This window comes from Netta rufina, assembly GCF_964035555.1.
Source record: "Netta rufina genome assembly, chromosome: 3".
Lineage (NCBI taxonomy): Eukaryota > Metazoa > Chordata > Aves > Anseriformes > Anatidae > Netta > Netta rufina.
The window spans coordinates 97,875,750-97,888,830 of record NC_140125.1 but is presented as its reverse complement, the minus strand read 5'-3'; the positions used below and the strand labels follow the sequence as shown (position 1 = coordinate 97,888,830).

Here is a 13,081-nt window from a genome sequence, read left to right as displayed (position 1 = left end):
TATTTGCTGACAGATATCAGCCTTTAAAAGACATAACATATAAAACCAAATCTGACAAGTATGGATTAAAAAGTTTATTTCCCAACACTGTGGTTTGGCTAACTTGTATGAAATGATGGTCCCTGATCCATTTCCTGTTATGTTCTCTAATCTGTCTGCATATGATTTTTTTTTACATACCTAATCACAGAATCACAAAATTGTCTAGGTTGGAAGAGACCTTCAAGATCACCTAGTCCAACCTCTGACCTAACACTAACCAATCCTACACTAAACCATATCACTAAACTCTACATCTAAACGTCTTTTAAAGACTTCCAGGGATGGTGACTCCACCACTTCCCTGGGCAGCCTGTTCCAATGTCTAACAACCCTTTTGGTAAAAAAGTTCTTCCAAAGATCCAACCTAAAACTCTCCTGGCACAACGTTAGCCCATTCCCCTCGTCCCGTTGCCAGGCACATGGGAGAATAGACCAACCCCCACCTCGCTACAGCCTCCTTTAAGGTACCTGTAGAGAGCGATAAGGTCGCCTCTGAGCCTCCTTTTCCCCAGGCTGAGCAAACCCAGCTCCCTCAGCTGCTCCTCGTAAGACTTGTTCTCCAGGCCCCTCACCAGCTTTGTTGCCCTTCTCTCAACTCTCTCGAGCACCTCTATGTCCTTCTTGTAGTGAGGGACCCAAAACTGAACACAGTACTCGAGGTGTGGCTTCACCAGAGCCAAGTACAGGGGGACAATCACTTCCCTAGACCTGCTGGCCACACTGCTTCTTATACAAGCCAGGATGCTGTTGGCCTTCTTGGCCACCTGAGCACACTGCTGGCTCATATTCAGCCGACTATCCACCATCACTCCCAGGTCCTTCTCTGCCTGGCAGCTTTCCAACCACTCATCTCCCAGCCTGTAGCTCTGCTTGGGGTTATTGTGCCCCATGTGCAGGACCTGGCACTTAGCCTTGTTGAACTTCATGCAGTTGACCTCAGCCCATCAGTCCAGCCTATCCAGATCCTCCTGCAGAGCCTTCCTACCCTCAAGCAGATCGACACACACACCTAACATGGTGTCATCTGCAAATTTACTGAGGGTGCACTCGGTCCCTATATATCATTTATATCATTTATGAATTTGACTCTATCCTAACCAAAATTCTGTGAATTCCAGAAGGTAATAATACTTTGTACTTTATTTAAAAGATATGTCCTTTGATATCAATCTTTTCTCTAGTCAGCACTTCTGACATAGTAAAAGGAAGGAAGTATTTACCTTTTAAAACAATTTTATGTTTTATGCATTTTAACTGTCCTATATGACTGCTTTCCATAACAGCTCTATATCTCTTCCTATGTCAAGTTACACTATTAATCAATGATTTCTACCTCCTCTATAAGGTAAATAAAACATTTTTCTAATCTTTGTTGCTGGGTAATGCATAGACATCTTCCATTTAATGCAAAAACTATGGTAGCTTTTCAAAAGGAAAATAATAATATTGCATTTGTCACCTAAGAATTTCTGAATTAATGCTTACATGTAAAGAAAAAAAACTGCTGTATTTTTAATCTGAAAGCTTAATCTATTTCATTATGGCTAATTCAGGAACTATGAGACACGGGGATGTCTCTCTTGGTGCAGGGAAATCCTTTCGTGGTTCTCTTGGAAATCCACACCTCGTTACTTCATCACCACAGAGGAAGCAAGAATCTGTTCTCACTTTCCTTTCTGAGAAATGTTCTGAGGGGAGCTCTCAAAATTAAAAGCACCAAACTGTTACATTTTTTATTTAAGTATAGTAAAGAATAGTACAGATCTTAAATGCTCAGTATTTCCCTCAGACTTTGCTCCTTAACAATGTGTGTGCTAATAAATCACCAAATGCAAAACCCAACAATCTATTGAGAACTTTCTTTTCTCATACAAACTCATCTAATATAATCAACTGTTTCTTCTTCATCTGGGGTGAAATTCATATTGGGGGTGAACGTGACATGTCAGAAGATGAGATTCTTGTCCTAACAAGTTCATCTCATTTTGTCAATGCCAGTGGATCTGGTATGACAGGAGGAGCAGACTCTCCTGGAAATAGCCTAACTGATTTTTTACACAGATTTCTAGTAAAAGAAGATAAAAATTGATGGAAATTAAGAGTATTAATTAACGTAATGTAGCAAGAGTGAGTTGTAGAAGAAGAAAACAGATGCCTAGGTTATGGTGCCATCTGCTTTCTGATTCTGTAAGAGATTTTTTTTTTTTTTTTTTAATAAATGCATTAAGAATGAAAAGCAAGTGGTAACAAATCCACATTTTTAAGTAAAATATATATTAATACCTATAGTCTGCAGATTGCATTTGCTCAGATCTCTTTTGGTAAAGCTGGAATACAAAATTTCAGGAAATGAAATGGAGAATGAGAACTAACCTATACAGCTTTGCATTTGACTATTGACTGCAGAATTCATTTTCTTTGATTGGCTCAGATGGTAACATTTTCTTGGAAACCTATAATAAATACAATATATGCCATGACAATCAATTTCTCTTTTACTTCTACACAAATGTCTTAGACTTTTTTTTGTGGAGGTCCCATCTGAAGTACCTCAGCACATAGGGTTGTACCTCCTTCCAGTATGTTACATCTGCTTATTCTGTTTAGAATGGTCAAGAACAGTCCTTTGTGATGATTAAGGAGAATTGAGTGTGAGAAGCAAGAAGCAAAAAAAAGTTTATAGTATGCTTCTAAATGGTTACCAGAATTCCTTGATATATATATATTGTTTAGAGTAGCAATACAATGGTGTTCCTTAGATTAAAGACACACAGGAAGAAAATCTAAGTTCTTCAAGGTGTGTTTTATATACTGCCATTGCTCTTTAAAATGAAGAAAGCATGGGATATGCTCCATGCTGACAGAAAGAAAAAAATATAGAATTTCCACGGAATCAAATCTTTATGGCATACAAAAAGAAAATGTATTTCTGTGATAAAATTCATGTCAAGCTAAAATTGGTGTGTAACATAAATTAGATAAATCACTCTCTAAAATTGCATGTTTCTCTGTATTGACTGAAAAGGAAGCTCTGAATAATGAGGTAAGATGCTCACAAAGAGTAGGATAAATTAATTCTGCTATTTCTGTGGGAAAAGCAGATTGATGTGAAGAACTGGAAAGTAAAGTCATGAAGGATCTGTTATTCCAAATGTTTGTGGAGATCCTTTGGGTAAGTTTCCTCATTTGGCAATCAGTAATGAGAAGTGTACATGGTACCTTCAGCAGCACTAGGCTTGTCCCTTCAGCAAGCAACAGGAAAGTTGTGACTCAGAGATCATTTGCACTCATTCACTTAGAATAATGCAATACATTTTGGGCATAAAGGAATTTTCAGATTACAAGATTTTATAGGTAATTACAAGATGGAGTTTCTCCATCTCACAAAAAAAAATAATAAAAAAGTGTTATTTAAATTCATTTTCCCATTATTACACATTAGGTCTTCCACAGACTTTTTTTTTAAAAAACGAAGACAAACCCGACCATAGTCTATAGTTTGGTGGCCAGGGTCCTTGCTCTGATTCAAGTTTTCACTTTATCTGAAAAAGCCATAAAGGGCAATCAGTCTCACTCACATTCCCAGAGAATCCTCACTTAGTGAACCACAGCACCAAATCCCTGCTTCTTTCTGATACCATAAATAATTATTTACTCAGGGCAGAACAACTTCAAAGGGAGACACTGAGACTCACACATTACAACCAAGCCCTTCATATGGGTTACTCAGGGGATTAAACCTGGATTTCTGTAGCTCTTCTAATTCCCTAACCTACCTGTTGCTGGCCACTTCTGTTGGAAGGTGCATCAAAGTTAAATATGATTTTTTATTTTTCTTTACATAAAAAAATAGTGCCCGTCTTTGACTGTAAGACTGTTCTGCTACACAGCCTGTGGGGACTTCTTAACCTGCTTTTCCACCTTCAGACAGTTTCTAAAGAAATTAACAGCTCAGATCTATGTTCTGCAATGGCACATGACAAAAATAGTCCTAAACTAGCTGATAGTGGACAGACCATTTCTATACTAAATTGCAGTCTTTCAGCACACAAATTAGGTATATCTGCCTAAAATCATGATTTAGCATACCTATAATCTTGTGAACACATTGTTTTTGGTCTCCCAAACTTTTCAAACCCACTCCCCTCCTCTTCCTCATGTAAACCCCGCAACATTCTTACAGTCCTGTCTATGAGACATATGAAAAGTAAAGGCTAATTTGCCCAAACAGTAAATAACTTAGATCAGTTCCAGGAGCAAGAAAAGGGTGACTGAGAAACTACTAATACTAATGTCATTCTGTCATTGCGAAAAGTGAGAGAGAAAATTCACTTTCAACAAAACAACACAATGGAAGACACAGGAAGTGCTGAAAGTTGTTTTAAACATTCACTAAGGGAAAAAAATCATCTCTTACTGTACTATCTTGAGAGCTATTTCATCAGCCGAAAATTATGTTCAAAGGTAAACATGGATATGCACATATATTTTAAGGACATTTCTTTGGGCAATCTTTAGTAGTTTATGTAATCACAACTTTAATATCTATTACATTTCTATGTATCTTTATATATCTAATCTTTATATATCTAATATGTCTATCTTTATATATCTAATATATTTCAAAGAACTTTATCACTAAGAATTGTTTGGGATCAATGGGATTATTGCTCCCCGTTTGTCATTATTATCAAATTAAATTGTGCTTTGCTGTTCTATAATTCAATATTCTAAACAAAATCTGCTATAATTAAGTTTGTTTCTTTTTTTTAAGAAGGCTGATATAGTACTTTTAACTTCAGCATTGAAATGTAACTGTTAAAAATTAAAAGTTTTAAGAACATATTTTTATGTGTTTCTCTTTAGATACTGTATGACCTTGAATATCATACAGTGGACCATTTTCAGTAATTCATGAACTGAAGCGTTATCTAAAATAATAACTTTTTAAAATGGATTTTTAAATAGTGTTTATTCATTTGTGCACATACAGAACAATTTTGTTATTTATGGCCTTATTGTGCTTATTTAAGTTCAGAAGACTACTGAACAAGACTGTCTTACCAACTAAGACAAAGAGCAATCCAATATTGCCATCTTTCTGTGTGTTGTCTTTTTGCTGAAAGACAGCAACATAGAAATGAGGTCTGCAGGTGGAAGAGAACATTGATAAATCAATAAAAAGAGTAGACAGTCATTGTTACGAAGTCTTCTAAGATTTTTTTTTTTCTTGACAAATAGCCTATCACCAAAATTTGTGTTCATTTTCCTTATGATCATTATCACTCTCATTATATGTGTTCCTCATCAACTAGCCATGTTTTCTTTATAAATTCATTGAGTTGAATGTAAATGAGCATACATAATTTTCACTCACATGAAATATGAGGGCAGAAATAAGGCAGGACTACAGCACAAGTATTTTTTTTTATTTTTTTTTCTCACATAACTGTGAAAAACATGACCGTAAAAACTCAGGGTCCTTGATAATGTCAGCTCTTTTGAATATAAACAGGATGAAAACTGAGGAAAATTAAGTAATACTGACAGCTGTATACTTCTGACAAAATTTGTTTACAAATTTTATTTTACAAACTGAACTGATTTATTTTATTTTACAAACTGAACTGATTTATTTTACAAACTGAACTGATTGTGGCTAGGAGAGGAGATGATGCTCAATTTCCACTGCATCAGTTCAGATCAGACTGCAGAATTCATCTCAAACGCCTGAACATTTATGATACTGTAACTACCCTTATCATCACTACATCCTGGTCCAGCACAGGGCGGATCTCTTACCCCAAAACGGACTATAATAATACAGACAATAATCACAAGACTCAGTTAAGACAGGCAGGTAATTACCAGATGACAGCTGAGAACATGATTCACAGTTTAACTACATTCATCAAACTTATGACAAATAAGTTACTGTGTTTCGTAAAGCGTTTTTTTTTTTTTTTAATATTTATTTATTTATTTATTTCTAGCTTTAATTTGCCACCAACTTAATAGATAAAGAATGTTTTTCCTCTCTAAAAGAGGCAGTCAAAATTTCTTCATACAGTATAGGTTATATATGAATCAAAATGTTACCTCTCACAGTTATTTAGAAACTCTGAAAAATCCTGTGATATGTATGAATCGTAACAATTCTCAAAAGGGACCAGATTTTGACAAGTGGACTTTTTTCTCAGTGAGGAGGCCAGCTGCAAAATCTCTAAAGACTGAAATTTAATTATTAGCTTGCAGTCAGAATAAGAACAGACAGATCTTTGACCAAGAACTGTTGTAATAGTCACTGGATATTTAGGATCAGCAGAATTTAGGGATGCTGATCAATTATGTGCTTCTGCACATAATTCTGTCAACTCAACTGGTGTCATCTAGGAGTCTTTGAACATGGTGGGAAATGCAGGAAGGCTGTTAAAGAACTGCGTCATGTGTAATATATGATTATGTGAAAAGAAGAGGTAAGCAATTGCCTCCACTCTCAAAAATAATGTATTTTAAATTAAAAATTCTTTACATAAACAACGATCGAGTTACTGTTATGTGCCATTTAGTCAGAAAATTGATTGAAATTTCTGATGTCACCTGTATCACCAAGCTACACTGAAGACTTTTAAAGGTGCATCTAAGTTTTAAGATTTGTAATTCTCCAAACTGTATTCATCTGTCTTAATAGATTTTAGTATCCTGTTTCTAAGTATTTTCGAGAACACAATTAATACTACATCTTACAGATATTTATTCTGTAAGTGTGTCTAAGGGCCTAAAAGCATGTTGTTGTTACTATGTATGTTGTTACTATGACAAATTGTGTTTTTTTAGGAGCTTCAGAAATATAAAAGAAACACCAAATTGTGTACTGAGCAGTGTTCACAAAATGCTGAAACTATTTGTACTTCTGCAGATTCCAGACTGATCTCTCTGAGAGAACCAAAGCAACTTTCCATAAAATATTCTCCAATATGTGTGTTCCCTGTACACATCGGTAAGACATCATACCAGACAGATCATTAGACAGATTTCTTATAGCTGACCAGTGTTATAGTTGCACAGTGGCAGCTTGCAATTTTTTGTGAATTTGTTGCTTAAACACTGGATAATGGATACCCAAGGTGTTCTGTTCCATAAAACAACTTCAAATATAAAACCAGGAAATTTATAGTTGTTTGGCCTAGTATGATCATAAATATGATTACTTCAAAATGAATAATTAATTATTTTTAATATATCCATATGCAATGACAAATAACAAGGGAAGTAAATTTGTCCCTCTTATCTGAAATCAAAGATTTACTTTAAAATGCTGTCACGTGAAACACCTAAAAACTATTCATAAAAAATAACCTATTTTTCTCAGTAGGCTGTGAGGTGTCTTTAAATATGCTGAGTAACATTTCTTTATGTTATTAGAAAGGTGTTTATATACAAAATTTTAATTATCCCCTTAAATCAAGTTTGATTATTGCCATAAAACAGTAAGACTATCTGCATGCTAAAGTATCTAAACCTACAGAAATTAATGTTGGACAAAGTTACATCCAAACTCTTCCCCTCCAACTAATATTGTGGTGAAACTTTGCAAATAAATGCACAAAATCACTGCTGTCACTTACACAGCTCCAGTTTGAGAAATATGGAAGAGGCAAGGAACACCTGTAAATTATCTGAATATGTACTATGACCAGTTCAAATAAAAAACTAACTAACTAAATAAATAAATAAATAAAGATGTCAAAGATATCCGCCTCTAAAGAGGACAAGAAAATTTAGCATAACTACATCTTCCTTATGGTGAGCATCCCATTCATTTTTTAAAGAAAAAAATACTGACTTAAACATTACAGACTATTACACATGATTAAACATCACATTGCAATGCATGATGAAGAATTTTCTGTATCTGATGCAGAATTTTGCAGTATAAATTCATGAATTGCTCTGACTTGTTAAACGAACTGAATACTTTTTCTTCCTCAATTAACAGTAGTTTGTTAAATGTGAAATGGATTTTCTGATGTGAAAGAAAAAAATACTCCATGGTTTGGGGAAAAAAAAAAAGTATTATATTTTTTTATAGTTGACCATCCTTTAGTATCAGCCACATGCACTTAATGTGGTCTATAATTCTTGGTAGTTCGTTAGTGAACAAACTGCTTATTTGAGTTTGTATTTAATATTTTTTTCATTAATACTGTAAAGTATGTAGGCTTGCCAACAAAATTAATAGGCTTAACATTTTGAATTGGGAAGATACAAATTTGGGGAACGGGATTTTTGCCTTTTATCCATCTGTGAAAAAAATTGCCATATATGAGATTGAACCTGTCAGCACTGCCCAAATAAATTATCTTTCCTTCCACTTCATGATGTTGGGGGGAAGTATCTGTCATCATTTAAATGATTAAACATATGGTTTAATTTTTATGTTGTCCTGCATGGAGCCAGGAACTGGACTTGATGGGTCCCTTCCAATTCAGGATTTTCTATGATTCTATGACAAAAAACAAATCACATTTTAGTTTTCTACTATATCTGATTCCCTCTTCCTAATACTATAAAACCTGAAAAAAAAAATATGATGAAACAAAAAATGGAAAGACAGTCATTGACAGTCACCTTTACTGGCAGGAACTTAGTAAGAAACTTCTTTGTAAGAAATCTGTTACTTTGTGCTGTATTCTTGGACATATCCGCTCTATACTGTGGATATATGGATACCATCCTCTTTCCTATACTGTATTCTTCAGAAAATCACCATCTCTCTCTGACACACACATAAACAGAGAAGAAATCAACTTGAAAGAAATAGAAATATAGAGGAAATATATAGAAAAAAAAAAAAGAAATTTGAAGGACAAAAAAAAAAAAGAAACACAAGGAATGGTAAACTGTACAAAGCTCTAGGTGCTGCAGTGTCAGCAGTTCTGTAGAAAAGTCAATCAGTAAACCCTTCATTGTTTACTGTTCTCTTGATCCTGGAGAGAAGGAAGATGGAAGCCCTTTAACAAATAAATAAATAAATAAATAAATAAATAAATAAATAAAGCACCTTGATTTATTAAATGTGTTGGATACATCACAAATCTTGGTTTATTAAGATAAAAAAAAAAAAAAAAAAAAAAAGTTTAATAATAAACAGGATAAACAGGAGCCCAAACTTTGACCCTCATGTTTTGTTTTTTTCTAATCTCCAGGCTTGAATTATGAAATACAGAATTTAATTATGGTTTATTGCTTGCAGGAGACAGGAAAAAGTGAATAGTGTTCAGAATTCATATTCAATTCCTATTATTTCTAAATGATTCAAGAAAGCAGGAAGAACATATATTTAGCATACATTGTATATATGCCTGTCAGATTTTTTGGTAAGCTTTTATTACATGCTCCCTTATCAATTTCCATCTCTTACATTACTGCTTCATTAAAACAAAAGTGTTTATTTCAGCTAATGTGAGCAAAACCAAGCAGCACCTAGTATATCATTACCTAGAAAAAAAAAAATAAATAATGCTTAGAAGGCCCCAAAAATCATGAAGACAAAGAGACATTTTAAAATCCTATCCCAAAGAATATATGTCATGTACATCTAAAATTACTAACAGCTGTGAATATGCACAAACCAAAAATTCATGTCTGTACATTTGTGTTTTCCCATCAGTGTAATTTGATTAGCAGCTTTTCTGAGTAGGAAAAAAAAAATCTTTTGAATTCATTTTTAAAAGTTTTTCTGGACAACCTGAAAGATTTAATTGATCTAAATTGATCTGTAAAGGATGGTTCCAGAGAATATTCCACAGATTTCCTGTAAATAACAGGGTGTGTGATTCACAAATCACAAAGCAAATTGGGTGTGTGATTCCAAAAGAATTAACTTAACAGAGTGATTGCAGTATTTACCTCTACTTTAAATAGAAGAAAAAAAAAAAAAAAGTAGTCTCATGCCATAATCTGAGATGAGGTAACTGCACATGTAACATCACTGTTCATCATGTTTGCAGCATTTGTCATTCAGTGCTCAGGGCTACAGTCCCCTCACACCCTATGTCATCCCTTCAGCGGCAGAGGTTCTGATATAGGCACTTTTCTTTGTCCAGTCCCGTAGTGCTTCACTGTATCTATGAAATCTCTGCTCAGGAATTTTGCGTGTAGGAAGAGCATAGGAAAAGCAAGACTTAGATTAGCATTAGCTGTAGAAGATCAATATGTAGTACAAATAGCCCTAAAATGACTTTTGAAATCTAAAAAGCTGTTGAAACGAATGTTTTGAATTCACTTGCTTGTGGAAGAGAATGTATCTACCAACAGTACAAAAGTAAATAGGTCAATATTGACTGTTTACTTCCACATGTAAGTGAAGCCTCTTCAGAGCTGCACTGTGTCCCTATGCCCCATTGATACATGTCTTATTTCTATCTAAAAACACTACATTTTACTATTGTACCTGGCAGGTACAAGAAGGAAAACACTTGAAAGTATGTGAGCTGCAATGGATTGCTGAATCCAATTCTTAGTGAAACAAGTCAAAAGGACTACAACTGTGCAGTATCTTACTGTGCCACAAGAGTTTCATCCACACAAATTCTGCCTGTTGCTGGTTAACTGCATATAACAAATGGCAACTCCTTTGCAATTTAAAATGCAAAGAACACTTTTCCATCTTTCTCCAGCTTAATTAGAATTTGGTTGTATTTTGAAGTCTTTCTTCATCAACTTAAATTTTACTATATGTTGTTTGTTTGTTTGTTTGTTTTCCAATGATGTAAGACTGAGACATCTGTTTCAGTAATAACATATGGTGAAATTAATTATCTAACTTCATATTTGTTTATACAATTGATTACAGTACCCTACAAAGCCTTATCGTTCTAGTTGGGTTTTATCTAGAACATAGGAAGATGCAAAATAGCATTTTTAGTATCTTATGTGTTGTTTAAATCTTTCTACCTATTCTATCTTATTTCTCTATTTCCTCATAACATATCTTATATAACCTATGATCCTACTATGTATAATCTCCTTAAATCAGTATATACTTTAACAATGCAATAGCACATTAAGTTCATGCACATCTTACAACTACTTCTCTTTTCTTCCTCCACACAAACAGCTTAAAACAATTTATTCCTCCACCTTATCATTTCAACATATTTTAAATGTGGTTCTATTTTCTTGGTTTAAACAATCAATATTTAGTGAAAATATCCTGATGCATGCAAAAAGGTCCTTCAGGCAGTACAGTAACCTAGAAGAATTTACTATGTTATTTTATCCAATTTTGCTTTAGCAGCTAAAAAAGGTAATACAAAATCTGTGATGATTTTATGCAATTATTATAATTTGTGAAAGCTATATAATTACACAGCTATTTTTAATGAAAACCTCCACTTTTTGTAAGATGGCTAAAGAAATATAATTATCCAAAATCTAGCAGATTATTTTCATCTGTACAAAACCATAATAATAATATGCATACCCTAAACAAAAGTTCCAAGGTCCTCTCTTGCACTTGAATGTTGTCAGTTAAAAAAAGAAGACTATAATTTTCCAATATCTGTTCAGTGAATTGTCTTGAAATGTGCAATTGTGGAAGGGTACACCTGTGAATGTGCTTTGTGCAACAAAGCTGAGGGAAATTTAAGTCACAGAGTATGTAACTTAAGTACGTAATGTCAGTAGAAACCTGTCATTCAAATTCTGCTTTTTTAACTTGTGTTCTATGAAGCCAACAGATGCTTTATTTATTTTATTTTATTTTATTTTATTTTTTATTTTATTTTATTTTATTTTATTTTATTTTATTTTATTTTATTTTATTTTATTTTATTTTATTTTATTTTATTTTATTTTACTTCCTTTTAACACCATTTGTAAAGCAAAGTAATTGGCAAATACAGGCAAGGGTAAATCAAATATCAGCTTCATAGTTGGAAGCTGGAAATGAAATCCTTGTTTTACTGAAATCCGTGGCAAAAATAATTACAGTGGGATCAAAATCATACTTAAAAATTTCTATCTTCTACTTTCATATCCACAGAACATCTGGTGGTCTTCCTTTAAACAATTTTCTACTAACAGATTAGTGCAAAACAAGTAGGTGTGTTAGCTATTGATAATAAAAGCATTTGACCCCCCCCCAAAAGAAATATTCCTTGTATGAAGATGATACAAGTTCTAATCATATAAATAATCAGTAAATAAAGAACACATACTGTGCAACTAAAGAATTGGTAGCTGAATACTATCTTCCACAAATTTCAAAACTTTTTGAATTGTCAACAATCAATCAATCAGAACATTGTTTTTGTCAGAAATACATGATAATACACACTAAAATGCGGAACACATCGGTGATGTCCCACATTTGTTTTAGCAGTATAATATAAATCAGCAGCATGTAAAAGAGCAATCAGACAACAGAACTGACAGCAATGTTTTACAGTACTTCATAAATCTCATGCCTGAACAGAAAAAGACAGAGCAGCACAGACAGCAATGCTGGCTTTTCAGCGCTGCTGTCTAGATCCAGCAGTTTTGGGTTGAGGAACCCAAAACAAAGCTCCAATGAAATTAATGCAACAAAATTTGAAGTTGTGTTCTTGAAAAGCTTCAAGTTCAAAAGCATCATTAAAGCATCTTTCTAATCTCAGTGGTACTACGACACATAAGACACCATCACTTCTGACCTTTAAAGGTGCCTAATTGTTTAACAAATGTATAAACAATTGTATCATAGAATCATTCAGGTTGGAAAAGACCTAAGATCATCTAGTCCAACCTTTAACATAGCACTGCCAAGTCCATCATTAAACCATGTGACTAAGCTTTATATCTACACAAAGACCTCCAGGTGACTCCCCTACTTCCCTGGGTAGCCTGTTCCAATGTTTCACAAAGAAATTTTTCCTAGTATCCAACCTAACCTCCCCTGGCACAACTTAAGGCCATTTCCTCTTGTCTTATCACTTGGTGCTTGAGAGAAGAGGCGGATCCCTACCTCGCTGCATGTAGACACAAAAGAGTTTCA

General features: G+C 33.9%; 1 protein-coding gene across 1 annotated transcript in view; it reads right to left on the bottom strand.

Moving 5' to 3' along the window:
* CSMD1 (CUB and Sushi multiple domains 1) overlaps positions 1-13,081 on the bottom strand; it is a gene marked incomplete at both ends in the record, with an annotated part of 1,174,241 nt that overhangs the window by 934,400 nt on the left and 226,760 nt on the right. The window lies entirely within an intron of this gene.